At 43.3% G+C, this 23,819-nt stretch overlaps 1 protein-coding gene across 2 annotated transcripts in view; it reads left to right on the top strand.

The window, feature by feature from the left end:
• Nucleotides 1–20,901, top strand: part of WASHC3 (WASH complex subunit 3) — a 142,095-nt gene extending 121,194 nt beyond the window's left edge. Inside the window, exons 9-11 of one of the 2 annotated variants that reach the window (XR_009505438.1) lie at nucleotides 551–652; nucleotides 20,026–20,161; nucleotides 20,720–20,901. The gene's annotated coding sequence lies outside the window, so the exon portion shown is untranslated. Of the gene's footprint in view, nucleotides 1–550; nucleotides 653–8,371; nucleotides 8,578–10,734; nucleotides 11,464–20,025; nucleotides 20,162–20,719 lie in introns of those variants that run through there. The other variant, XR_009505439.1, reaches the window with a different exon arrangement.
• The last annotated feature ends 2,918 nt before the right edge of the window (nucleotides 20,902–23,819 follow it).

The following is a 23,819-nucleotide window of genomic DNA, read 5'->3' as shown; positions in this document are numbered from 1 at the left end:
AAAAGGATATGATAAAGGATACATATGAACATCCAGATGGAAGAGATGCGTAGGGCAAGGTATGGGGAAGGGGCTTGGAGCTTCAACGCCCTCTCTGGCCACTCTCCCAGCACCTCCACGTGTTCACCAACCCAGAAGCTCTCCAAACCCTGTACTTTTAGGATTTTTATGGAGGCTTCATCACATAGGCATAATCAATGATTAACTCCATTTCCATCTCCTCTCACTTCTCTGGAGAGTGGAGGGGAGGGTTGAAAACCCCAAGCTTCTAATCATGACTTGGTCTTTCTGGTGATCAGCCCCCCCACCAAGAGTCACCTCATTAGAGCAAAATACATTGCTGTTACCCAGGAAATTCCAAGGCATTTAGGAGCTCAGTGTCAGGAACCTGGGTCAAAGACCAAATATTAGAACAAAAGATACTCCTAGTGCTTTTATCACTAAGGGAATTACAAGGGTTTTAGGAGCTCTGGGATAGGAACTGGGAGCAGAGAAGATATATATTTTCTATTACCTTATACCCTGGGCTTGTTCTGTCTTCTGATTTCAGGACCCAGCCTGAAAGAACAGCCTCTGCATAGGACATGTCTGGGAAAGAGCAAGAGAACTGGCCAAAACTCAAGATGAGTCGTAGACTTTCTGCTCCAACATGGTAAATGCCATATTTACTCACATTTCATTGGCCAAAGCATGTCACATGACCAAAACCAGATCAAATGAGGTGAGGACATAAAATCCTCCCATAGGAGGCACAGTGGATCACCTGACAATGGACAGGGAGGGGTGGGTAGTGATTGGAAAGAATAATATATTCCACCATGATAATACAAACTCATTATAGATAATTTAGAAAATGTAGAGAGGAAAGAAGAAAATCAAAATTACCTGTAATCCCACTGTTAACATTCTGATATATTTCCTTCCAGGATATATGTCTGTGTGCTTGCTTGTTTTGACAAATTTAGGATTACATAACATATACAAATATATACCAGCTCTATAGGCTGCTGGTTTATATAGAATTATAATATATAATGAACTCTTTCCCATATAAATAATCATTCTTTTGAAATGTCACTTTAATGCCTGCCCAATTTTCATATGAGTTTGGATAGACCAGATTTTGTAGCAATAAAAAAACCTCAACTTTGTTGTCTGGCTTCGAATCACAAAAGTTTATTTCTTATTCAAGCCACATGTCCAGTGCAGGTTGACATGGAGACTCTGCTCATCTTGATCACTCTGGAACAGAGGCAGACAGAGCAGCTACTGTCTCACATGTATCTGGCTATTGTGTAGGAAAGAAAGGAGAATATAGGGTAGCATGCAATGGCTCTTAAAGCTTCTGCTCCAAAGGCTTTCACATTTTGTTAGCCAAAGCAAGTCTCATGGTGTGATTTTTTTTTTTTAAATGGCCACAATATTTTGCAGATCCTCCAATCAAGAATTGAGTCTGTTTCTCCACCCCTTGACTCTGGGCTTAGCCATGTGACTTACTTTAGCTAATAGGACATTAGCAAATGTAACATAAGCAGAGGCTTAAAATATGCTTGTGCATTAGGGCTTGATCTCTCCTAGTGCTTTTAGAACAGCCCAAGATTGACCTAGAGGATGACAGACCATGTGGAGAGAGAGACCATGCTGTCCCAGCTATTACAGCCATCCCAGATATGTAAGTGAGGCCATTCTCAACCATCCAGCTCCAGCCAGCCCAGACCAGAACTGTTTAGCCAATCCACAGATTTCCAGCGTGTCTTAAGCCACTAAATTTTGGGGCAGTTTGATATGCAGCAAGAGCTGGCTTATATACACATCTGCATCTAATTTCATCTGGGAGGGAGCCATGATATTTTTTTTAAAGTCTAAATGACTACCTCAATATTAAATCGTAAGGATGTGCCATCATTTATTTAACCATTTTCTTATTGTTAGAATCACATTGCTACCTAATGTGTTACATCACATTTACTATAACTATAAACAACACTACCATGAATATCTTTGTGTATAAATATTTATCCATGTTTCTGATTGTTTAATTATAATCAATTGGTGGAAGAAGAATTACTGGGTCAAAATTTAAACCTCTTAATTACCAAATTATGAGACAAAAGGATTGCACCAATTTGTATATCTAATGAAAGTATGTAAGTGTTCCCATTTCACTGCACCCTTACTCACCATCGAGTGTGAGCTTCTAAAAGCATCTTTACTAATCTAACAGGGGAAAAAAATCTCATTTAAATTTTAATTTCTTTGCAAATTGAGGTTGACTTTTTCTTTTAAATATTGTTAACAGTTAAAAAGCCTTACATAACACTCAGAGTGTATATGATAGTATTTCCTTATTTTTCTATATTGAATTAAATCCAGCCTGAGTGCCCCACAGGACTAAATTGGCCGGAAGCTCGATACCAGATATCTTTCCCAGTTTCCTTTCCCTCTCTTAGATAAGTCCATCTGGGTTCCCACAGCCTTGATGTAGTGTCCAGTTCTCACACTTAGACATGTCTTATTCAGGTCCATCTACCTCGAGGGCATTAGAGTCGGTGCAGGTCCCCTCCTGCTCAAATTTTTAACCACCTGTTGTTTGCCCAATATCATGTTCTGTCAGCACCACAGGAAGGCAAGATGCAGACCTCTAGTTCCCTTGATTTGGCAAAGTTATCATTTGAGAAAGCTTAAATGTGGCATGTGGGGGATGGGAGGTGAAGGGAGGTGGCTGGGATGACCAGAGGTTACATGTACTGCAAAATGCTTGTCCCAGTGGAATGAGCAGATATCTCAGAAGACAAGCAGTGTAACTATTCGGAGCATGATATAAATATCAAAAGTCTAAGAAATCACATATGGAATTATTGAACCGTAAGTCATCATATTTCTTCTGTAAGAAAAAAAATCACATTTTTATTGAGTTAGAAAAGAAATACGAAATCAGACTATGAATACTGCTTCATGAACAGACTTACTACCAAGACCCTCTGTATTCACACCTCCCAGCTCCACTGTTTTTTCATACGCTGCTCTTTGAAAAAGCTGCACTTTCTACCAAATGTCAGGGGATATAGCTTCAGTCAGTCAACTGTTCTTATCACTTGGGGTGGTGGGGTGGAGCCCAAACCCAGTCACAGTTGCTTGCCTCTAAGGAGCATATAGTCCTGTCTTCCAGTCTTCTTTTAGGTAAGGGAGCTGAGTGAACAAGCCAAGTCCCTATGAAACCCACTAACTGACTCCCATCAGCCTATGTGCCGGTGTTATAAGGGTCAGTATAAGGGCCAGCTGCCCTGCATCTAAGACAAATGGAGAACTTGCAAGAAAACCACGAAGGCTGCTAATGCCAAACACGTTATGAGGCAACATTTGCCTGTGCAATCTGTGTGTTATGTCTTCTATAAAGGAATGCCAGTAAAGGAAGGAAATGAAAACCATTCCCAATATGGGCAGCCTCCCCTCCCCCACACATGCTAGAGCTGAGGCAGTGGATACAAAAGTGGGCAAAGGAGCAGTGAGTGGGAAGGGACCCTGAGAAGGCAGATCAGAAAGGTCAGCTCCTGTGCTTTGAATTCATTGCTGGAAAAGAGAGGAGTTTTTAGATGGGACCCCCACAGAGCCGTTTTACTGTTCCAAGTCTGCTTGGGGTCCTTTTGATGTAGTTACTCTACAAAATCTCACATCTCCTTTAAGATTCAACTTCAGCTAAGGGCCCTGAAGAAACAAGGCCTCTTTTGAAAGAACAGAAGAGTCCAGAAGCTTCTGGGTTCAACAGGCCACTGTCTAAACTGACAACCTGCTCTCTAGCCTGAGGGATGATAAAACTTCACAGACTGGGAGAGAATTCCACGTCAAGAATGTCTGCTTCTGAGAGCTCACTCTGATTGCCCTCATCCCCATTAACAAAAACAGATGTGTGTTCATGAGTAAAGTAAACATTCAAGGTCAATATACGTTCCTCTCCAGCAATCTAGTTTGGCACTTCAATATGAGCAAATAGGCTATGAAGCAGAGTGGAACTTTTCTATAACATTGGTGTCGAGTGACAGGACTCACATCTGTGTATTAGGTTAACTGTTACATTAAATATCTACAGAATAGACTTTTTCTGTTTCGTGGGAAATGATCTGAGCTACGGTAAATCTACTGACATGGAATAGTTATTGTCTATGAAAGAAACAAGAGAGTATGATATTTATGAGCCTGAGTTTGAATGCTGGTTCTAGTGCTTACTATCTGTGTAACCTTGGGCAAGTCATTTAACTTCGGTTACTGTCTCTAAATGGAGGTTTTAATAGTATGTATTTCCTACCTTGTTAGCACTAAGCATGTAAAAATGTGAGCTTATTCTAGGATTACTCCAGGACACTGGCGGAAGTAGTATCCAAGAAGTATCGATACCTAAACTTGTCTTCATTCATCCTTTCATCAAATATTTATTGAGTACCTACAATGTGCCAGGTAGAGATGCAGGTAATGATGAAAGACACACCTGAAAGTAGTCATGGAGTTTATGGTCTCCTGATTCATCTGCCACCCGCCCGAGACATGACCCTCCAGTATCACTCAGCACCCTGAGTGTGATGTTTCTCAGAGTTACCTGAACCTAAGAATCACCTGGCACTCTTGTGAAAAAACAGATTCTAAGATCTCACCTCATCCTACTGAATATCGCAGGGAGACTCGACTTCTTTTCCTCATTGGCAAAATAGGAAGCAGAGCAACCCTACCACCGTCTCATTATGTGTTCCCAGAGAAACAGCATATGGGAAAGGTCTTCAGAAACCGTGAAGTCACTTTCCAGCATGTGGCATCTAGGTTCTCTCTGGAGGATCAGAGGAGCCAGCCAAAGGCCACTCAGTGCCTATAGTCTGTCCTGGTGTCCTCCCACCCCACCTCCTCCTTCTGGACTCTTTGGAGACATGAATCAGAAGCCACCTATCCCCGTTTTAACCTAATGAGTTAATGGGTCTCATACAGGAACCAGCCTCAAGTCTACCACCAAGGTGAACACTTGCATTGTGTTCTGGGAATGCCTATTACAAGGCTTCAGAGGTCCAGTCAATGGCCATAACTGGTGGTTTTCAATGGACATTCCTGCCTTCCCTTGGTACCTGCTAAAATGGGAGATGAACCCAAAGATTAGAGGGGTGAATTGTAGGGTCTTGGTTAAGTTCTCATCACCCAGCCCCTGCCCACCTCTCCAGCTTCATCTCCCACTCCTCTTCCATACATCCACTAGCCCTTGACTGCCTCTCCCCTTCTCCAGTTTCAACAGGTCACAAAGCCATCCAGAATAATGATGATATTTCCTAGCCCTCTTGCTATTATTATCAATGGGTTGTAAGCAGAAGTGTCATATGGCCACACCCAGGACCAGCCCACAGTAAACAACTGGCATGTGTCTTATCCCTGTTCTACCCTATGCCTTCCTGCATCCTGCTGCTTGGAAAGCAGAGGTAACAACTGAAGCTCTAGCATCTGTTTTGGGTGTTGGGAATGAGACAACGTGTTAGGAGTTCTGGGACCCTGAGCGCTGTGTGGAGCAGAGCCTCTGCGTTAGTCCTGAGCTGCCAACCTCTGTACTGTTACATAAAAGAGAAATGCACTTCCATCTAACTTAAATCTGTGTTATTTTGAGTTTCTATTACATACCTCCAAAGTGAGTCTTTACTGATGCGGTGCTCAGGAGGATGGATTCTGGAAATACACTGCCTCAGTTCAATCACTTATTAGCTGACAGCCGCAGGTGTTTTGCTTTGCTTCTTGGCCTCAACTATAAAAGGTAGATGCTAAAGACAGCATCTACCTTCTTGGATTGTTGTTAGGAATGAGCTAATAATATATGTGAAGCTTAAAACATGTAAGGCCTGACATATGGTAAACACCCAGAATAAAAGTGTGCCCTAAGGGAGTAAGATTGAAGGTTGTTCTCTCAAATCAGAGGTAGGCTTTTTTAGTGCAGCAGCAATACCAGTAGTGCTAATAACATCTTTTAAAATTTTATGGATTACTTTGTAGGAATCTTTTCAACAGTTATGTATGAACTGTGCATTATGTATGTATGAGTTATGTATTATTACTTTCATTCCAGAGAGAAGAGAATGCAAGGTTAGAGAGGTTAGGTTAACATGCCCCAGATCACATAGCTAATAAGGGGCTGTGATAGGATTCACATGCAGGTTTTTCACTTCCAAATTCCATACATTTTCTGAAAACCTTCACTTGCTCCTAAATGCAAGTTGTTGTACTGCTATGCATTCTCTGTTTCTAGATGCCTGACACACATACATTTTTTTGCAAAGGGATTCCCAGACTAGATTTTTCTGTTTGTAAAGAATCAAAAAGGGTGCCCAAATTCCCCATGTAAGAAATTTTGTTTTCTGGTCGCCGACAGCTCAAATGTGGATAGGCTGTGTATTTGATCCCATAAAATGTTAGCCCTAGACTATACTTTGAAAAAAGGGATCCGATCAGGGCTCGCCTCAGGAATGGGGGTGGAAGAAAAGCCTTGATCCATCCCCATCCTGGTTGTAGTCTGGATAAAGAGCCCTGATTCTGAGTGATATTTCAGGCTCACCCTAAAAGGGGCCCAGAGTTGAGTGTCTGGGATGGGAGTGAGGCTTCATGACAGTGCATGTGTTTTGAATTGACAATTCTTTTAACAGAAGCAACTTGGAACCAGGACTGGGGGAGCTGCTGCTCACTGGAATGTTGTAGCCATTTTCCATGTTCCCTGAGGGCAGGGCAGGCGGCTCCCATTGCATCTGGGGGCGGGGGTGGTGGTGGTTAAGTTAGACACTAGGAAGAGCTTGCTTGCTATAATGATTGTGAAAGGCAGGCACAAATGTGGTTGTGGAATATAGTTATCTGCAAATTTGAAGCAAGTATAGGAAAAAATCTTTCACATGTAGAGGATATGGATTGAATGTTGTTGTATCAGAAAACAGGAATTGAGAACAGAAGGTAATGGTATAGGGCTTCCCTGGTGACTCAGTGGTTAAGAATCCGCCTGACAATGCAGGGGACATGGGTTCGAGCCCTGGTCCGGGAAGATCCCACATGCCACAGAGCAACTAAGCCCATGCACCACAACTACTGAGCCTGCGCTCTAGAGCCCAGGTGCCACAGCTACTGAGCCCACGTGCCACAACTACTGAACCCCGTGCACCTAGAGCCTGTGCTCTGCAACAAGAGAAGCCACCACAATGAGAAGCCCGTGCACTGCAACGAAGAGTAGCCCCTGGTCGCCGCAACTAGAGAAAGCCAGCGCGCAGCAACGAAGACCCAATGCAGCCATAAATAAATAAATAAATAAATAAATAAATAAATAAATAAATAAATAAATAAATTTATGTTAAAAAAAGAACGGGATGGTCAAAAATAAGATGCTCCACGCAGTGTGTAGAATCAGGGAGGGATGTGGCTTGTGCTTGTGCACCTTGCTATCTCTCTGCAGAGATGAGTGCCCGGAACCTAAGGGCTTGGGGTCCAGCACAAGCGAATGGGAGGAAGCTCAGGCAGCGGCCAGGCTGGCACGCCTCCCTGCATGGCCTGGGCATTCCGGTCCCCTCGTGCACACAACCAAAGGATGAAATCAGGTGAAAGCTGAAGGCTCTCCAAGCTCCGAGTTCCTCTGAGCCGGAATGTAGAGAATTTCTATCGGTGGAAAGTGATTTCTCTGTCCTCTGTTAGTTTCTGTGGGCTACACTCCTGAATCTCATTTACACTTTCTCTTGAAGAAAAAATTGTGTAAGCCTATGGAAAGTTTCTTTCCTAAGCGGCGGGTTCTGTGTAGGGGCGGTGTGGGCGCGAGGGTGTAGTTAACAATGAGGGAAGATGTAGGGAAACGTGACAATATCAACTTAGAAACGGTCACTCCAATCCCTTGTGTTTGACTTGGACAGGGAGGCCTGCCTGCTTTGTCCTACTTCACAGGAAAATGACAGAGGGGATAAGTGAGAAAAAGTTAAAAGTTATGCACATCCCTTTCGCCTCCAAGCCTCTTACAGCCTGCCACATCATTAAAAAGGCTTACTGTGTAAGTCTTACACCCGAAGTTTAGAGAAAAAGAAATATTAATTGAAAAAAACTTGTTATATCCTAATGAAGTTTGTTCTTTTCTTCACCTGTACAATTTCTTTTTAACTTATATAAAATGAGAGAATTGGTGAAGGAAAGAAGAATTACTTTTTCAACCCACAGACTCTACATTTACTCCAATAAGAAATTCCACTGTCAAATGTAGTTGCCCCAAAGTGAACACAACCAACCACAAGCAGTTGAAAAGAGTTGATTTATATGATTTTCTATGTATAAAGGTAAAGGGCAAACGTACAGTGTTAGCTATCCTGATTCAATCCCAATTTTTTCTCCAAAGGAGAGAGAGGGAGAGAGACCCAAAAGGGAGAAGAGTTGGCTCTCAGTAGCTTTCCATTCGGCTGGAAAAGGAACAGCTCTGGTTGCTACAACTATGGTTGCTCCTTCTTGCTATTTATGGATGGGGTGGCTGTTACTGCAGTCCACTAGTGCCCCCTATTGTCCCCTTCAGGAAGCTCACAAGGCAGCATGAACGGCCGAACCTGGGTAAGTCATCTCGACACCCTCGAAACTTTTCTGACAAAGAAATCTCAAAATTTTGGAACTGTGCTTCCATATTTAATTCACTGAAAGACAGTTTATAGTCAAGTCACATTATTATTTCTGAGACTTAGAGAATGTTAGGAGGGATCTTTAGAAAGTATGTAGCCAATTGTTTTTTTACCTAAGTGTGGAATTAGCTCTGAGAGATATTAGCAGTTATTATGTGAAACCAAAATGGGTTAGGAGACACTGGGTTAAATAAACATTAATTAAATATTAGATAAGCAGGTTCTTTCCTGCTGGTCTTCTCAGATCCTTGAATATGGATTGTGTGTCTCTCAAGGGGAAATGCAATTTCCCGATAACATTTGACAACAAGAACCACATTATATATGAATTTCTTGTAGGGCTAATATTTCAGGGAACACTTTGGGAAAGTGCTAATTGAGTTCAAATGAATCATTCTACAGATTTGGAAATAGTCCCAGGGAGGTGCCAGTGGCTGGGTGGTAGTTAGTAGGGCCGCCATGAGGATCCGTCAGGAGGCTCCCGGCTCCCAGAGCTGCTTCTTCACCAGAGAGCCTACCTCCTCCCCAGAGTCGATTCTTAGTATTCCTATTTCCACAAAGCATGTTTACCTGCGGAATGGGAAATGGCATTGCCTTCAGCCAAGGATATTGGGAAAGCAAAGTAGACCCCTTTCAAGTATGCTCCAACTCTTTGGGGAGGAGAATTTGCTTCTGGTATTTTCAATTCAATTTCACTGTCTCTTGTGAAGAACCTCATTGTTTTATAAAAAATGTATATTCAGCAAATACTTAACGATGCACACGGTTTTCTGGTACTTGGAAGATTCAAGATGATATAGCACGTTGGGTAAGAGCAAAGGTTTGGAGGTCAGGTTCTGGTTCTGCCACATTCTGGCTGTGTACATTTGGACAAGTTACTTATCATCTTTAAACTCAAGATATGGAAACAACTTAAGTGTCCATTGACAGATGAGCAGATTAAAAAATTGTGGTGTGTGTATGTATGTGTATATATATATATATATATATATATATATATATATATATATACACACACACAATGAAATTTTATTCAGCTTTAAAAAAAAAGGAGATCTTGCTATTTGAAACAACATAGATGAGCCTGGAAGACATTATGCTAACTGAAATAAGCCAGGCACAGAAAAAAAACTGCATGATCTCACTTACATGTGGAATCTAAAAAAGTTGAATATATAGAAGTAAAGAATAGAATGATGGTTACCAGGGGTGGGAAGGTGGGGGAAATGGGATGATGTTGGTCAAAGGATACAAAATTGCAGTTATGGAGGATGAATAAGTCTAGAGATCTAATGTACAGCATGATGTGGTTATGATGTTGGAAATGATGTTGGAAATCTGCTAAGAGAGTAATTTCAGTGCTCTCACCAAAACAATAACTAAAAAAGTTAACTGTGGGAGAAGATATGTTAATTCGCTTAATTGCAGTGTATGATTACTGCATACACTATGTATATGTGTATCAAATCATCTTGTCGTGGGACTTCCCCTAGAGACCAGTGGTTAAGACTCTGCACTTCTACTGCAGGGGGCACGGGTTTGATCCCTGGTCAGGGAACTAAGATCCCACATGCCTTGTGGTGTGGCCAAAACAAAAAAAATCATCATATTGTACACCTAAAATATATACAATTTTTATTTTAAAAACTCAATTTGTAAAATAAATAAAAGACTCAGAATCCCTATAAAACCTGACTAATCCCTTCTCCACAGGATTGTATTGAGGATTAAATTAGAAAACACAGTTGTCCCTTGGTATCCACGTGGGATTGGTTCCACCACCCACGCATCCCCAACAGATACCAAAATCTGCAGATGCTCAAGTCCCTTATATAAAATAAATACTCCATACCCAGGGTTCCACATCTGTGCAGATTTCAACCAACCAGATTGAAATCCATGGTTGGTTGAATCTGCGAATGTGGAACCCAGATACAAAGGGCCAACTGTACATGTAAAATGGTTAGTACCGTGCCAGCACATGTGTTTAATAAATATTTGCTGCTGCTGCTATTATTATTGTTTTCCTTATTATGATTATTGATATGATTATGATGATATTGTTGTTACTTTTATTGTCCCTGCCCTCAAGGACTTAATAGCCCAGTTGGTGAAGACAAGCACACTCAGAAACTTCAAATAACAATATAAGGGAATGGAACAGAGATAGCAACTAGGTCTCGCGTCACTTGCCATGAGCCTTCAGTGGCTGCCTCAAGTGCCATGTGGAGAAGAATTCTGAAGTTCTTGCCAGCCTTGGAGAGAAAGAGCACTGATATCAAAAACAAAGTGATGTTTTTCATGGGAATGAGGAGTATGAATGAAGTTATACCACACATACTTACCATTCTTAAAATGAATGATGAAATGCCAGATGTGACAGATTAGATAGAACAGTCATTTCTGGAGAAGATAAGATAGCTGGACCTTGGAGGATGAGTTTGATGTGAATAGAAGGAGATGAAGTAAGGGAGGGAGAGGTATCTGGCACCAGGGATTTTGTGAGCAAGTGTGCCAGATATAAAATCCATATGGCCTATTTGTGTGGCAATAAGTAGACCAGTCTGTCTAAAGAAGGGTTTGATGCTAAAGATTAGCTCTACAAATATGGTAACCAGAGATGCGGAGCTGATGATGCAACATCCAATAAGTTCTCCCACTGTTCCCACAAATTCCCTCTTATGCATTGGGCCATGTGCCTCTCAGAAAATGTGGATACCAGTAAGTCTCTAGCACCATCTTGTCTATCATGGAGCTGTTCAAAGGCTCTTTTCCAGGACCTCCCTGGTGGCGCAGTGGTTAAGAATCCGCCTGCCAACGCAGGGGACAGGGGTTTGATCCCTGGTCCGGGAAGATCCCACATGCCACGGAGCAACTAAGCCCGTGTGCCACAACTACTGAGCCTGCACGCCACAACACTGAAGCCCACACACCTAGAGTCCGTGCTCCACAGCAAGAGAAGCCACTGCAATGAGAAACCTGCGTACTGCAAGGAAGAGTAGCCCCCGCTTGCCACAACTAGAGAAAGCTGCACACAGCAACGAAGACCCCTCTCAGCCAAAAAAAAAGCTCTCTTCCAGCATCCTTGCTCATGAAGACCATATCCTTTCATGTTTTCATATTTAGTCCCCAACTGCTGTTCAGAGCCCATTGCTCTATGTGCACTTTAAAAAGTCTTTACAAATGTCTTCCATCATGTACAGATGGCATTGCAGCCCCAAGCATCTGATTCTCGGCAAATGCACACACAGATAAAAAGTCATTGAAAATGAAAAGTGAAGAATCAACCTACCAGAAATTGCAGCTTGCATGTATACCATGTGCCTTCCCTCTATTCAGAACTGTGCTAGCTCTGGGAGGGATATCAAAGATGGGTTTACTAAAACCACAAATAAGGATGGGAAGTTTTGAAATATCCCCGTTTGCAAAACTTCATAACGTGGCATAATGAGATTTTATTCATCCATTCTTTTTTATGGAGTATCTACCAAGAAGCAGGCACATCTGTATTAGTTGGGACTTGTATGGTTACAAGTGACAGAGACCTAACTCAAGCTCGTTTAAGCAAAAGAAGGGGCTATAGTAAGGGATAATGTGACATCTGTGAAACCAAAAGACAGGAATGTGCCTGGGGCACAGGAACCACTGAAACACAGAACTCCAAGACCATCAGGTTTCTCTTTTATTCTTCTTGTCTCTGTGCCTTCATTCACTCGCTTCCTTAGTTTCATTCTTCCTTCTAGCTAGCCATCACCTTTCTCCACGTGGTGAAAAACAGGGGGGCCAACAGCTCTCAGATGTACCAGTATATCTACATAGCTTTGGGCACTAGAAAGAAATTATCTTAACATTCTCTCTGGTTCCAAGTTGAAAAATCCCCGGGAAGGACTCACTGAAGTAGTTCAAGTCAGATAAACTCCAAAGAGTCATGAAACAACATGGCAGCTCCTGTGGGAACCGTAAAGATGGGGCGAAGAAAGAGGAAACTTATGGAAGAAAGGGGGTGAAGTGCTGGGCCAACAAAAGAAGAGGTGCCTGTTACGCCTTCCCTTATTTGTTCTTTCATGCTAGTTCAGCTACGCTATCAACAAACAATTCCATTCATTTAATAAGCACCTATTCATTTACCGAGTGTCTGCTGTGTGCCAGGTACTATGCTGGATTCTAAGGATGAAACGATGACCACGATGCCTCTTAGAGTGCTAGGCATTCAGAGATACAAAGAAATATAAACTAGACTTGGTTTAGGACCTCTGGGAACTTACCACACAACTGAAGGCAGAAGACTGTATTTGGAGTATCATCAAGGGGCAAGCTGTGTGCTATAGATAATGAAGGTAAAGGAAGGTGAGTGGGGTCAGTGAGACCTGGAACCTTCCAGGGAAGCATCTTGGAGAGGGTGGTACTTCTTCAGGGTCTTTAAAGGGTGAGGAAGTTTTTGTTTATGACTACATGTGTTTTTTGTTTTTTTTAAAAAAGAGTATATGATTTCATTTATAAATTATTTATTTATTTTTGGCTGTGCTGGTTCTTCGTTGCTGCGCGCAGGCTTTCTCTAGTAGCGGCGAGCGGGGCCTACTCTTCGTTGCAGTGCGTGGGCTTCTCATTGCAGTGGCTTCTTTTGTTGTGGAGCATGGGCTCTAGGCATGCGGGCTTCAGTAGTTGTGGCACACGGGCTCAGTAGTTGTGGCTCGTGGGCTCTAGAGCACAGGCTCAGTAGTTGTGGTGCAAGGGCTTAGTTGCTCCATGGCATGTGGGATCTTCCCTGACCAGGGATCAAACCCATGTCCCCTGCATTGGCAGGCAGATTCTTAACCACTGCGCCACCAGGGAAGTCCCACTACATGTGTTTAAAGTGCAGGATTTTCACAACATCACACTAAGTTAGACCTCTGCTCCTGGCTGTCTGCATCTGGAATGCAGCCGGCGGCCAGTGGCCCTGTTCCCTTCTCAGAGACAGGACTACCACCCACAGCTCTTCTGATAGCCTTGCGTTTTATTGCCATAGCCTGTTGGATCAAAGCCTCTGAGTTTGATGCAAGTTCAGAATAATTTCCTTCAAGGATTAACTCATCTTTCTGGGCTTGGGGAGCTACACAAGCAACATCTGGTACAGCCTGCAGAGGCATTCTTCACCCAAGGAGTTTCAAATTTCAACATGTGAGCCGTCCTGCTGAATAACATCATCAATGGGAAACAGCACTCAGAGACCTCATCTGGTGGTAACAAGAGCTCTATGTAATGCCCCGAATCATGTTTTGCACACGACAGTAATAAATGGTGCAAACTGTAACAGGTCCTTTTTATCACTTTGTTTTTGCCAAAGGGACTGAATTTCACACTGATGGGGTTGAAATCCCCTTGTGGGCATCCTCTGGGGCCATTTCATAGCCCGTGATAGCACTATTAACAACCCCCATCCTGTGCATGGACCAGCCCATAGGCTCACATTTTAATGTAGTCACAGGGAATCTAATGGTTAGTTCCTTTTCTAAGATCCCATCTCTCACCTCCCTGTCTGCCCAGGCGTTCCTGGAAAATCCTTGGTTGGGCCCATTTCCTTGCCCCTTGGAAAATCCTGGCTTTATTCTTCTACACTGTGTTTTTGATATCCCTGGCTCTGCCCTCTGCATCCTATGGGTTAGTCCTACCACTCCCGGAGTTCTCTTCAAGGTCAAGATTTTACCATGTTCCTTGTAAAAGTATGAAATTAGAACACTCCCTAACACCATACACAAAAATAAACTCAAAATGGATTAAAGGCCTAAATGTAAGACCAGACACTATCAAACTCTTAGAGGAAAACATAGGCAGAACACTCTATGACATAAATCACAGCAAGATCCTTTTTGACCCAACTCCTAGAGAAATGGAAATAAAAACACAAATAAACAAATGGGACCTAATGAAACTTAAAAGCTTTTGCACAGCAAAGGAAACCATAAACAAGACCAAAAGACAACCCTCAGAATGGGAGAAAATATTTGCAAATGAAGCAACTGACAAAGGATTAATCTCCAAGATTTACAAGCAGCCCATGCAGCTCAATAACAAAAAAACAAACAACCCAATCCAAAAATGGGCAGAAGACCTAAATAGACATTTCTCCAAAGAAGATATACAGATTGCCAACAGACACATGAAAGAATGCTCAACATCATTAATCATTAGAGAAATGCAAATCAAAACTACAATGAGATAGCATCTCACACCAGTCAGAATGGCCATCATCAAAAAATCTAGAAACAATAAATGCTGGAGAGGGTGTGGAGAAAAGGGAACACTCTTGCACTGTTGGTGGGAATGTAAATTGATACAGCCACTATGGAGAACAGTATGGAGGTTCCTTACAAAACTAAAAATAGAAATACCATACGACACAGCAATCCCACTACTGGGCATATACCCTGAGAAAACCATAATTCAAAAAGAGTCATGTACCAAAATGTTCATAGCAGCTCTATTTACAATAGCCAGGACATGGAAGCAACCTAAGTGTCCATCATCGGATGAATGGATAAAGAAGATGTGGCACATATATACAATGGAATATTACTCAGCCATAAAAAGAAACGAAATGGAGGTATTTGTAGTGAGGTGGATGGCGTTAGAGTCTGTCATACAGAGTGAAGTAAGTCAGAAAGAGAAAAACAAATACAGTATGCTAACACATATATATGGAATCTAAGGAAAAAAAAAAAAAAGGTCATGAAGAACCTAGTGGCAAGATGGGAATAAAGACACAGAGCTACTAGAGAATGGACTTGAGGATATGGGGAGGGGGAGGGGTAAGATGTGACAGGATGAGAGAGTGGCATGGACATATATACACTACCAAATGTAAAATAGATAGCTAGTGGGAAGCAGCCACATAGCACAGGGAGATCAGCTCGGTGCTTTGTGTCCACCTAGAGGTGGGGGATAGGGAGGGTGGGAGGGAGGGAGACGCAAGAGGGAAGATATATGGGAACATATGTATATGTATAACTGATTCACTTTGTTATAAAGCAGAAACTAACACACCATTGTAAAGCAATTATACTTCAATAAAGATTTAAAAAAAAAAAAGACTTTACCATGTTCTTAAAGGTGAAACCCTGTAATAGTTGGGTGTTGTGTGTCAGGGATGTATTATTTATAGGGGCACTATTATCATCACCAGTAAGGAAAATGAGGCTCAGAGTTTGAGTGAATTGCCCAGGTACAAGATATGAACCCATGTCTGTCTCACTTCTAAGACTGTGATCTTTTTAAGAGATAAATAAAGGAATTCCAGAATATGGTCATGGGAGTCCCACATGGGAATCCGTACTTCCAAGTGGGGGAGGGAGAAGGAAAGAGAAATAAGGAAAACACGACCCAGAGTAGTGGCCCTGAATTTAAAGGAGGAGAATTTTGAGACATGGTGAATTGTGTCTAAGGCCACAGTTGGAGAATATGGAGACTATTGGCATGAAGAAGACTATTGGCCGGACTTCCCTGGTGGTGCAGGGGTTAAGAATCCGCCTGCCAATGCAGGGGACATGGGTTCGAGCCCTGGTCCGGGAAGATCCCACATGCCACAGAGCAACTAAGCCCTTGCACCACAACTACTGAGCCTGAGCTCTAGGGCCCGCACGCCACAACTACTGAAGCCTGCACACCTAGAGCCCGTGCTCCGCAGCAAGAAAAGCCACAGCAATGAGAAGCCCATGCACTACAACGAAGAGTAGCCCCCGCTTGCCGCGCCCGCGTGCAGCAACAAAGACCCAACACAGCCAAAAATAAATAAAAATTAAAAATAAATTTAAAAAGAAAAGACTATTGGTAAGTGTTTTCAAGAAAAAGTTCAGTTGAGTAATGGGTCTGGAAGAGGTTGAGTAGTGAGTAGACTGCAAACAAAAAGAAAGGGCCACCAGATAGATGAGGGAATAAAGTGAAAGGCTGTTCTGTATCTACTAAACTTGAAACTCGGGGTGGAGGGGGACGGGGTGGGGACCCAAGAATTGTTTTGACAAGCCCTCCAGGTGATTCTGATACGCACTAACGTTTGTGGACCACTGCTATAGTACAGTTCTCAGCCTTGGCTACACATTGGAATCACCTGGAATAATGCTTCTGCTCTATTCCTGAAATTCATTTAGTTGCCCCAGGCAATGGGGGGGGGGGGTTACAAAACTCTATAGGTGATTCTAATGTGCAGCTAAGAGTTGAAAACCACTACTGCCTCAAAGAGGAAGTGAAAGGGGTAAAAATAACTGTGATGCCAAGGGCTAGCTGTGCCAGGCATTGTGCTAAGGATAAGAACATGCTTTTAAAGCTTTAATGGGCATAAGGAAAACCCAACGAGCTCCCAGGTGCTTTACGGGCATTGCTCCAGTGAATCTTCATGACAAGACTATGAGGCAGGTATGATGGTTATTCCCATTTTACAGATGAAGACACTGAGGTTCCATGAAGTTACCTGACTTGCTGGGGCATCAAAGCTGGAACTTGAAAATCAAGTCTTTGACTCCAAAGTACTGATTCCTTTTTTTAGAATTGTGGTAAAATATATATAACATAAAAATTTGCCACTTTCACCATCTTGAAGCATACGGTTTTAGTGGCATTAAGCACATTCACAATGTTGTGTAACCATCACCACTATCCATTTCCAGAACTTTTTCATCATCTCAAACAGATACTCTGTACCCATTAAACAGTAACTCCCCATTCTCCTCTCCCTCCATCTCCTGGTCACTCCTATTCTACTGTCTGTCTCTATGAATTAAAGTATTCGTTCTAAATCGTCATTTCCAGATGGGCTCAAAGAAGAAATGAAGGTGCTGAGGTTGATCAGTTCTTTTCCTTGAATAAGGTATCTCTGAGTTAGGTGAGGCTCCCACCTGAAACCCGTGACCCCAGATACTGAAAAACTTGTAATTCCCACCAAACAGCATAAGCTCTCTTGCCTCTGTGCCACAGCACAGGTGAATCCCTTTTCCCACCTTGCCTTCATTTAGCAAACTCTATCTCCTCCTCCCAAGTCTCTCCCTCCAGGCATGCCCATCCCTAGGGATCTGAACCAAGCTCTTCAACTAGCATGGTCCCACAGACCAGGCTTTGCAAACTAATGTTAACTCCAACCACCTAAGCGTCTTATTAAAATGCAGATTTGGATTTACTGAGTCTGGGTTGGGGCCCTAAGATTCTGCATTTCTATCAAGCTTCCAGGTCCCTGGAACACACTTTGAGCCGTGAGGTCAGAGAGGGCAGTGCTTCACCATAGCATGTTATTTGTTTTGTTTTTTTTAACTCTAGTGTTTCCTTGGCTGTTTCTCCACTCCACTATAAATACCTTGAGGGCAGAAACCCATCTTATTTATGGTTATATTCCAGAGACTAGCATGGTGCCAGCCCAGAGTAACTCTCAATAAATGTTGAATGAATGAATAAATAAATGAGCTCACAGGCTGGAAGGATAAAAAGGAACCAGATCTGTGAAGAGCCTGGTAAGCCATACTAAGGAATTTGAAATTTATCCTGAAGTTATGGGGAGCCACTGAAGGATTTTAAGAGGCTGTTATATCAAATGTGTATGTGCAGTGTGTAAGATGTGTTGGAAAGGACCAAGAATGAAATTAAGGAAATGATAGTGAGCTACTGCACTAGTCCAAGCAAATAATTATGAATAAATAAGGTAGTGATGGTGGGAATGGGGAGGAGGAAGAGGTTTCAAGGCCATGTAGATGGTTAACCACATATCCCCGTTTGCTTCAGACAGACCCAGTTTCCTTCTGGTTCACTTATTAATAATGTCCCTTTCATTCCCCAGAATGCCGTGGTTTGGATGATAATTATCTTTTAACCCAGTACATAGGAGATGAAGTTAATAGAACATGAGGTGGGGGTGGGGAGTAGAGCGTTTCTGCCCTGGGTGACCCAGGGAATGGTAACACCATTCACCAAATCAGGCAGTCCAGGAGGAGAAGCAACGGGAGAAGTTTCTTTTTAAAATAAAAATAGTTAAAAAGTGAGTCACTGAAAAATATTCAGTAAATTGCAGTAAGAGGATGACAAAAATTGCAAAGGAGACACACAAATGGGTGAAGTCTGGGGAGTACTGAAGGAAGTTATCCTCCCTCCCTGAACCTCTGAACTGAGTTAGTCTCGGAGCCATTTATTAGGAAACCTGCCCTCATCTGCCATTCACACCAGCTGCAGATGGGAAGTTGAAATGGCCAACTAATTCCGGGTTTTTTCCCTCACTTCTCACTTTCTTATTTTGGCTGCATTGGGTCTTCATTGCTGCGCACGGGCTTTCTCTAGTTGTGGCGAGCAGGGGCTACTCTTCCTTGCAGTGAGCGGGCTTCTCATTGCGGTGGCTTCTCTTGTTGCGGATCACAGGCTCCAGGCACGTGGGCTTCAGTAGTTGCAGCACGTAGGCTCAGTAGTTGTGGCACACGGGCCCTAGAACACATGGCGTGGACTCAGTGGTTGCGGTGCGAGGGCTCTAGGACACACGGGCTTCAGTAGTTGTGGTACGTAGGCTCAGTAGTTTTGGCTCGCGGGCTCTAGAGCACAAGCTCAGTAATTGTGGCACAAGGGCTTAGTTGCTGCGCAGCATGTGGGATCTTTCCAGACCAAGGCTCGAACCCGTGTCCCCTGCATTGGCAGGTGGATCCTTAACCACTGCGCCACCAGGTAAGTCCCACTTCTCATTTTCTTCTCTTCAAGTCACTGCTGTGTCTGCTCCCAACAGCCAAAGACTTTTGAGTATCTTCAGCATTAATTGGATCACAGCTGACCGTGGTCATTCAGACAGTCAAAACAATGACAGAGCACACCAAGGCCTAGTTAACTGAGTCTTCTCAAAAGAACACATCCCCCGGGTTGAGCCAAAGGTCAGGGAACACCAAAATGTTCTACCTCATTTATAAGCCCCGTGACCCAAGATCCTTACTAATCTCTATTCATACTTGCCAGCACCTTGGCTCTTCCCTCCCCCTACAACATGTCAACAACTGGGTAATTATTTAATAAACCTCAGAGCATACCTTTGCTTCTCTCGGCCAGAGAGACCAGGGATTTTCCTGGTTTCAGTTTCAAGGTGGTTCTGACTTCAGAGTTCCAAGTGTGGTCAAGCGGAAGAATAAATTCACCCGCTAGAGCCTTTTGAGGGAACTTTCAAACAAAACTGTGGCTTTTCAAGTATTAAGAGGAAATGACAGACTGAACTAAGCTCAGTATTCATTTTAATATGCGCGTTAAAGGTTATGTTAGCAGCTGTCAAATTGCTGGCCAGCTCTAACTACATCACTCTTCGCCCTAAATCAGATATCTTGGGTGGCACCCGGAACTTGCTTCTCTGGGCTGACCCTAAGCAACAGGATTGTTCAAGAAGGTGAATTTTGTCTTCCAGGCATTCCTATCACTTGTGCTGACATTAGCCTGATGAGCAAGGGAGCTGGAACCTGGGACCCCGATCCCGGAGACCCTTCTGCTTCCGCTGGAGGCTCAGAGAACTCGACATCCTCCAACCACATCGCCTGCTGGAGGTCAGATGCCAAGCCCATCCGTCTGACAAGTGTGACCACTGAGAACTTCTGTTACTCAGCCTGGGGGAAGCCTAAGTGGTCTCTCCTCTGCGCCCCACCATGACTGCCTCCTTGGCAAGTAGAGAGCAGATGTTTCTAACCCCAAGTCCATCTTACTGCACCAATCAGAAGCAAAAGATACTAAGAGTTCAGAGTCCTAAGAAACCACACCTCACAGCCACCAGGGCCTTAATCATACTGAAAGTCCCCCAGCCCCCAGCCTCACTGCCCCATGGAATCCTTAGCCATTTTGGTGCTCCCCCTCAAGGGTCGTGCCTGGCTGTGGGAGAGCTAATCTCAAACTCCCACCAAAGATTGTTGTGGCACACAAGCCCTCTATCATGTTCCCACTACCTACTCCCTGCCCCCTTCTCACAGCATCGTCATTGTGGTTGGATGCTCAGTCAATATTAACAGGACCTGAGTGATAATGCAAGCAAGTAAAGAAATGTTCTTGGTGGTTAAACAAAAGTCCCTGAATACCTGGTACTGAAAAAAATTTATGCTGTCTCTCCACAGGTAGTCCCAACTTTGTCTTTTTCAAAATGACAAAAGGATTTTGTGGACAGTGAAACTATTCTGTATGATACTACAATAACAGATACATGCCATTATACATTTGTCAAAACTCATGGAATGTGCACCACACCAAGAGTGAACCCTAATGGATACTATGGACTATGGTGTAATGATGTATCAAGGTAGGTCCATCAATTAAAGCCTATTATTTCTAAGTAAAGTTTCTCAAAGCTAGAGACTCAATCCCTCTCTCCCTCTCTCTCTCTCTCTCGCCCCTGCATCGCTGGTGTTCCCCACTCATTGGGTCATTCCACACTGACCACCAAGCTACAAGGTCAGGGAGGACCAAAAGGCTTGTGGATTCCCCCTGGTTCTGTAATGGGTCAGTTTGCCAGAAAGAGGAAAGGGAATATTGTGGTTGATGATTGATGTCTATAAAAGCAAAATGTTCTCAGAAGATAAGGAAGTATAAGTGAAGTGACGGCCCTTCAAAGAGATCCCAAAAGAGAAAGTGGATAGAAAAGGGATGAGATTAGAAGAGGCAGAGACAAAAGTGCAAGATCACAATGAAAAACCCAAGTGAGATGGAGACACTCTTGACCATGAAAAGGAGAGTGGGCATCAGTTGGGAGGAGGTAAAAGACAGTGGCGTCTGCTGTCTGCAGAGAGGGGAGCAAAGCCTCACCCTCCCTGCCCTAGGGGCTTAAATAACAGGGACAGCGAAGAGGGCTTTGTAGAACAGTGACACTGTCAGCTGGCTGCTGTCCCACACCATGTACTGCAGAATCCACATGATGAATGAATGAGTTGCCAAGAAAAGTGAACTTACAATCAGCATCCCCAGTTTAGATGGAAGGGTGAAATAGCTGGAAAGAGTTTCCAACAAAAACACTCATGTGAAAAGGTTCCAAAGGCAAGAAGACAGTATTTGTCAAATCACAGATGCAGTTCCCGTTGGTCCCAGCATTCCCACTTACGGGAATTTCTCCCACAGATTTCCTTGCACCCGTGTGAAATGCTGTTATGTACTAGGTCACTCACTTGTAATTGCAAAGCTTGGAAACCACATGATTGGTCATCAAACAGGGGACTTGTTAAATAAAGGATGGCACATAGAATACTGTACAGGTGTAAAACAAAACAAAAAAAACCCAAAGAAGCTCTCTATGTGTTGATAAGGGAACATCTCTGAGATACACTGCTTAGTCAAAAAGGCAGGCTCAAAACTGTTTGCAAGGTATGCTACGTTTGGGATAGAAATTAAAACGGAAACGTTCTTAAATGTGTGTTTCTGCTTGTATTTTCATTAAAAGGGGCTATCTGCCAGAAGAGGGGTGAATTAAGTGTGGGTAGAGGAAAGTACAAAGGCTTTGCACAGAGTACACAGAGTACTTTTTTATATCGTTTTGATTTTTGAATCACATCAATATATTACTGATTCGAGATTTTTAAAAAAAGAAAACATGGTTCAGAGAGTAAGGGCTGTGAGTGGGAACAGTTGAATCACCTGTTATCTATCTTTCCACCCCAGCACAGTGAGTCCAGATAACAGTAGTTTGCTATATTTGCATATTAGGAGAACTCTTGGGTATTTGTATTAAGTCAGGGCTCTTATAGGAATAAGCATGGGAAATCCAGCTCAAGTTTACCGAAGTTAAAAAGAGACTCACGTAACTGAAGAGTCCAGAGGTAGAGCCGGCTCTGGGGATGGAGGGCTTTGCTCATCACTGAGGGACTGCCTAGGCCGCAGGCTCACTAGGCATCATCTATCTCATGGCACCCTGACCAAAACCACAGTGCAGATGGCTGGTAGCCCCTTCAGCATTTTCCAAGCATCGATTTTGGAGGTCGCCACCACCCCCAATGTGAGTTTGGCATCCTGCTGCCCTTCGTTTTAGAAGATGAATCTGCTGGGGGTGACCCAGGAGCGTCAGAAGCTTCTCCTCCAGGGCTTGAGGCTGTGGTTGCTCTCTTGTGCAACAGACAAGATGCAGATGCATGACATTCTGGCCTTGAGAATGCAGGGCATTCAGAGCCAGACCAAGAGTATGTGTGTGGGGAGACGGCTGGGCCTCCGGGCTTGCCAGAATCAAGGAATGGGAGAGAATGGAGACCACTTATCTTCCTCCCACTCCCCCTTCCTCATTCCAGGCCCAAATACCAGACCAGTGTGTCTCCAAATGAGTAAAAAATGGGAACATGGGACCATGCCACATGTAAGGGATGTTAGGAAACCCAAACACAGCACAACACTGATGTACTTAATTTGGTTTATGAAATACAATTTCTGTGGAATCCTCTGTTAATGTTTGGGGAGAAAAAAAAAAAAAAAGATGCACTGGATTAGAAATCAAGAAAACAAGAGTCCCAGACTGGAATCTGTTGCCATCCGGTGGTAGAACCACTTAGAGGTCACTGAACCTCTTTTTCTTTGCCTTAGTTTCCTCATTTGAAGCATGTGACAATTAACTGCCTGACCAATCTCACAGAGGTTAAATAAGAACACGAGAAGCTTGGAAAAGTATGAACATAACTTTGAAGTTAACTGAATGTACATTATTACCTACCTGGCTTACATTTACTTTTTTTTTTTTTTTTTACCTGAAAAGATTGGCAGCAGGTAAAATTTAGTTTACTCTGAATCAAGTTGGGTTGGCTTTTCTGACCTGTGGGGTCAGGGAAACCTTTAATTTCATAGTGGAATCTGCAGCTTTGTGTCTGTGCAAGATCCATTTCTCATCCAGTTTTTCTGAGAAACAATTTTCCCGCACCATCAGCCCAGTAGTTTGGGCGTTGTGGACCCCTCAGTGCTCCAGAGGTGGACACATGATGCTGGTCTGACCAATCAGAGCATCACACCTCCCTGGGCTACAGGATGGGCATGTGACCCAAGGCAGCCAATCAGAGGCAGTGAGTTTCAATTGGAGAGCTTTGGTTGGAACTTTTAGGAAGTCCTCTCATTCCACTGGACAGTTTGTAGCCTGGGTCTTCTAGAAGCCTTCTCACTCCCACCAGGGGAAAGCCTGCCTGAGAATGATGCCAACAGAGAGAAAAGCAGAGCTGAGAGAAGGAGAGAACAGATGGAGTCCTGGTGGCACTT

This window comes from Balaenoptera ricei, chromosome 10, assembly GCF_028023285.1.
Source record: "Balaenoptera ricei isolate mBalRic1 chromosome 10, mBalRic1.hap2, whole genome shotgun sequence".
Classification (NCBI taxonomy): Eukaryota; Metazoa; Chordata; class Mammalia; order Artiodactyla; family Balaenopteridae; genus Balaenoptera; species Balaenoptera ricei.
This window is presented reverse-complemented; position numbering and strand designations above follow the sequence as displayed.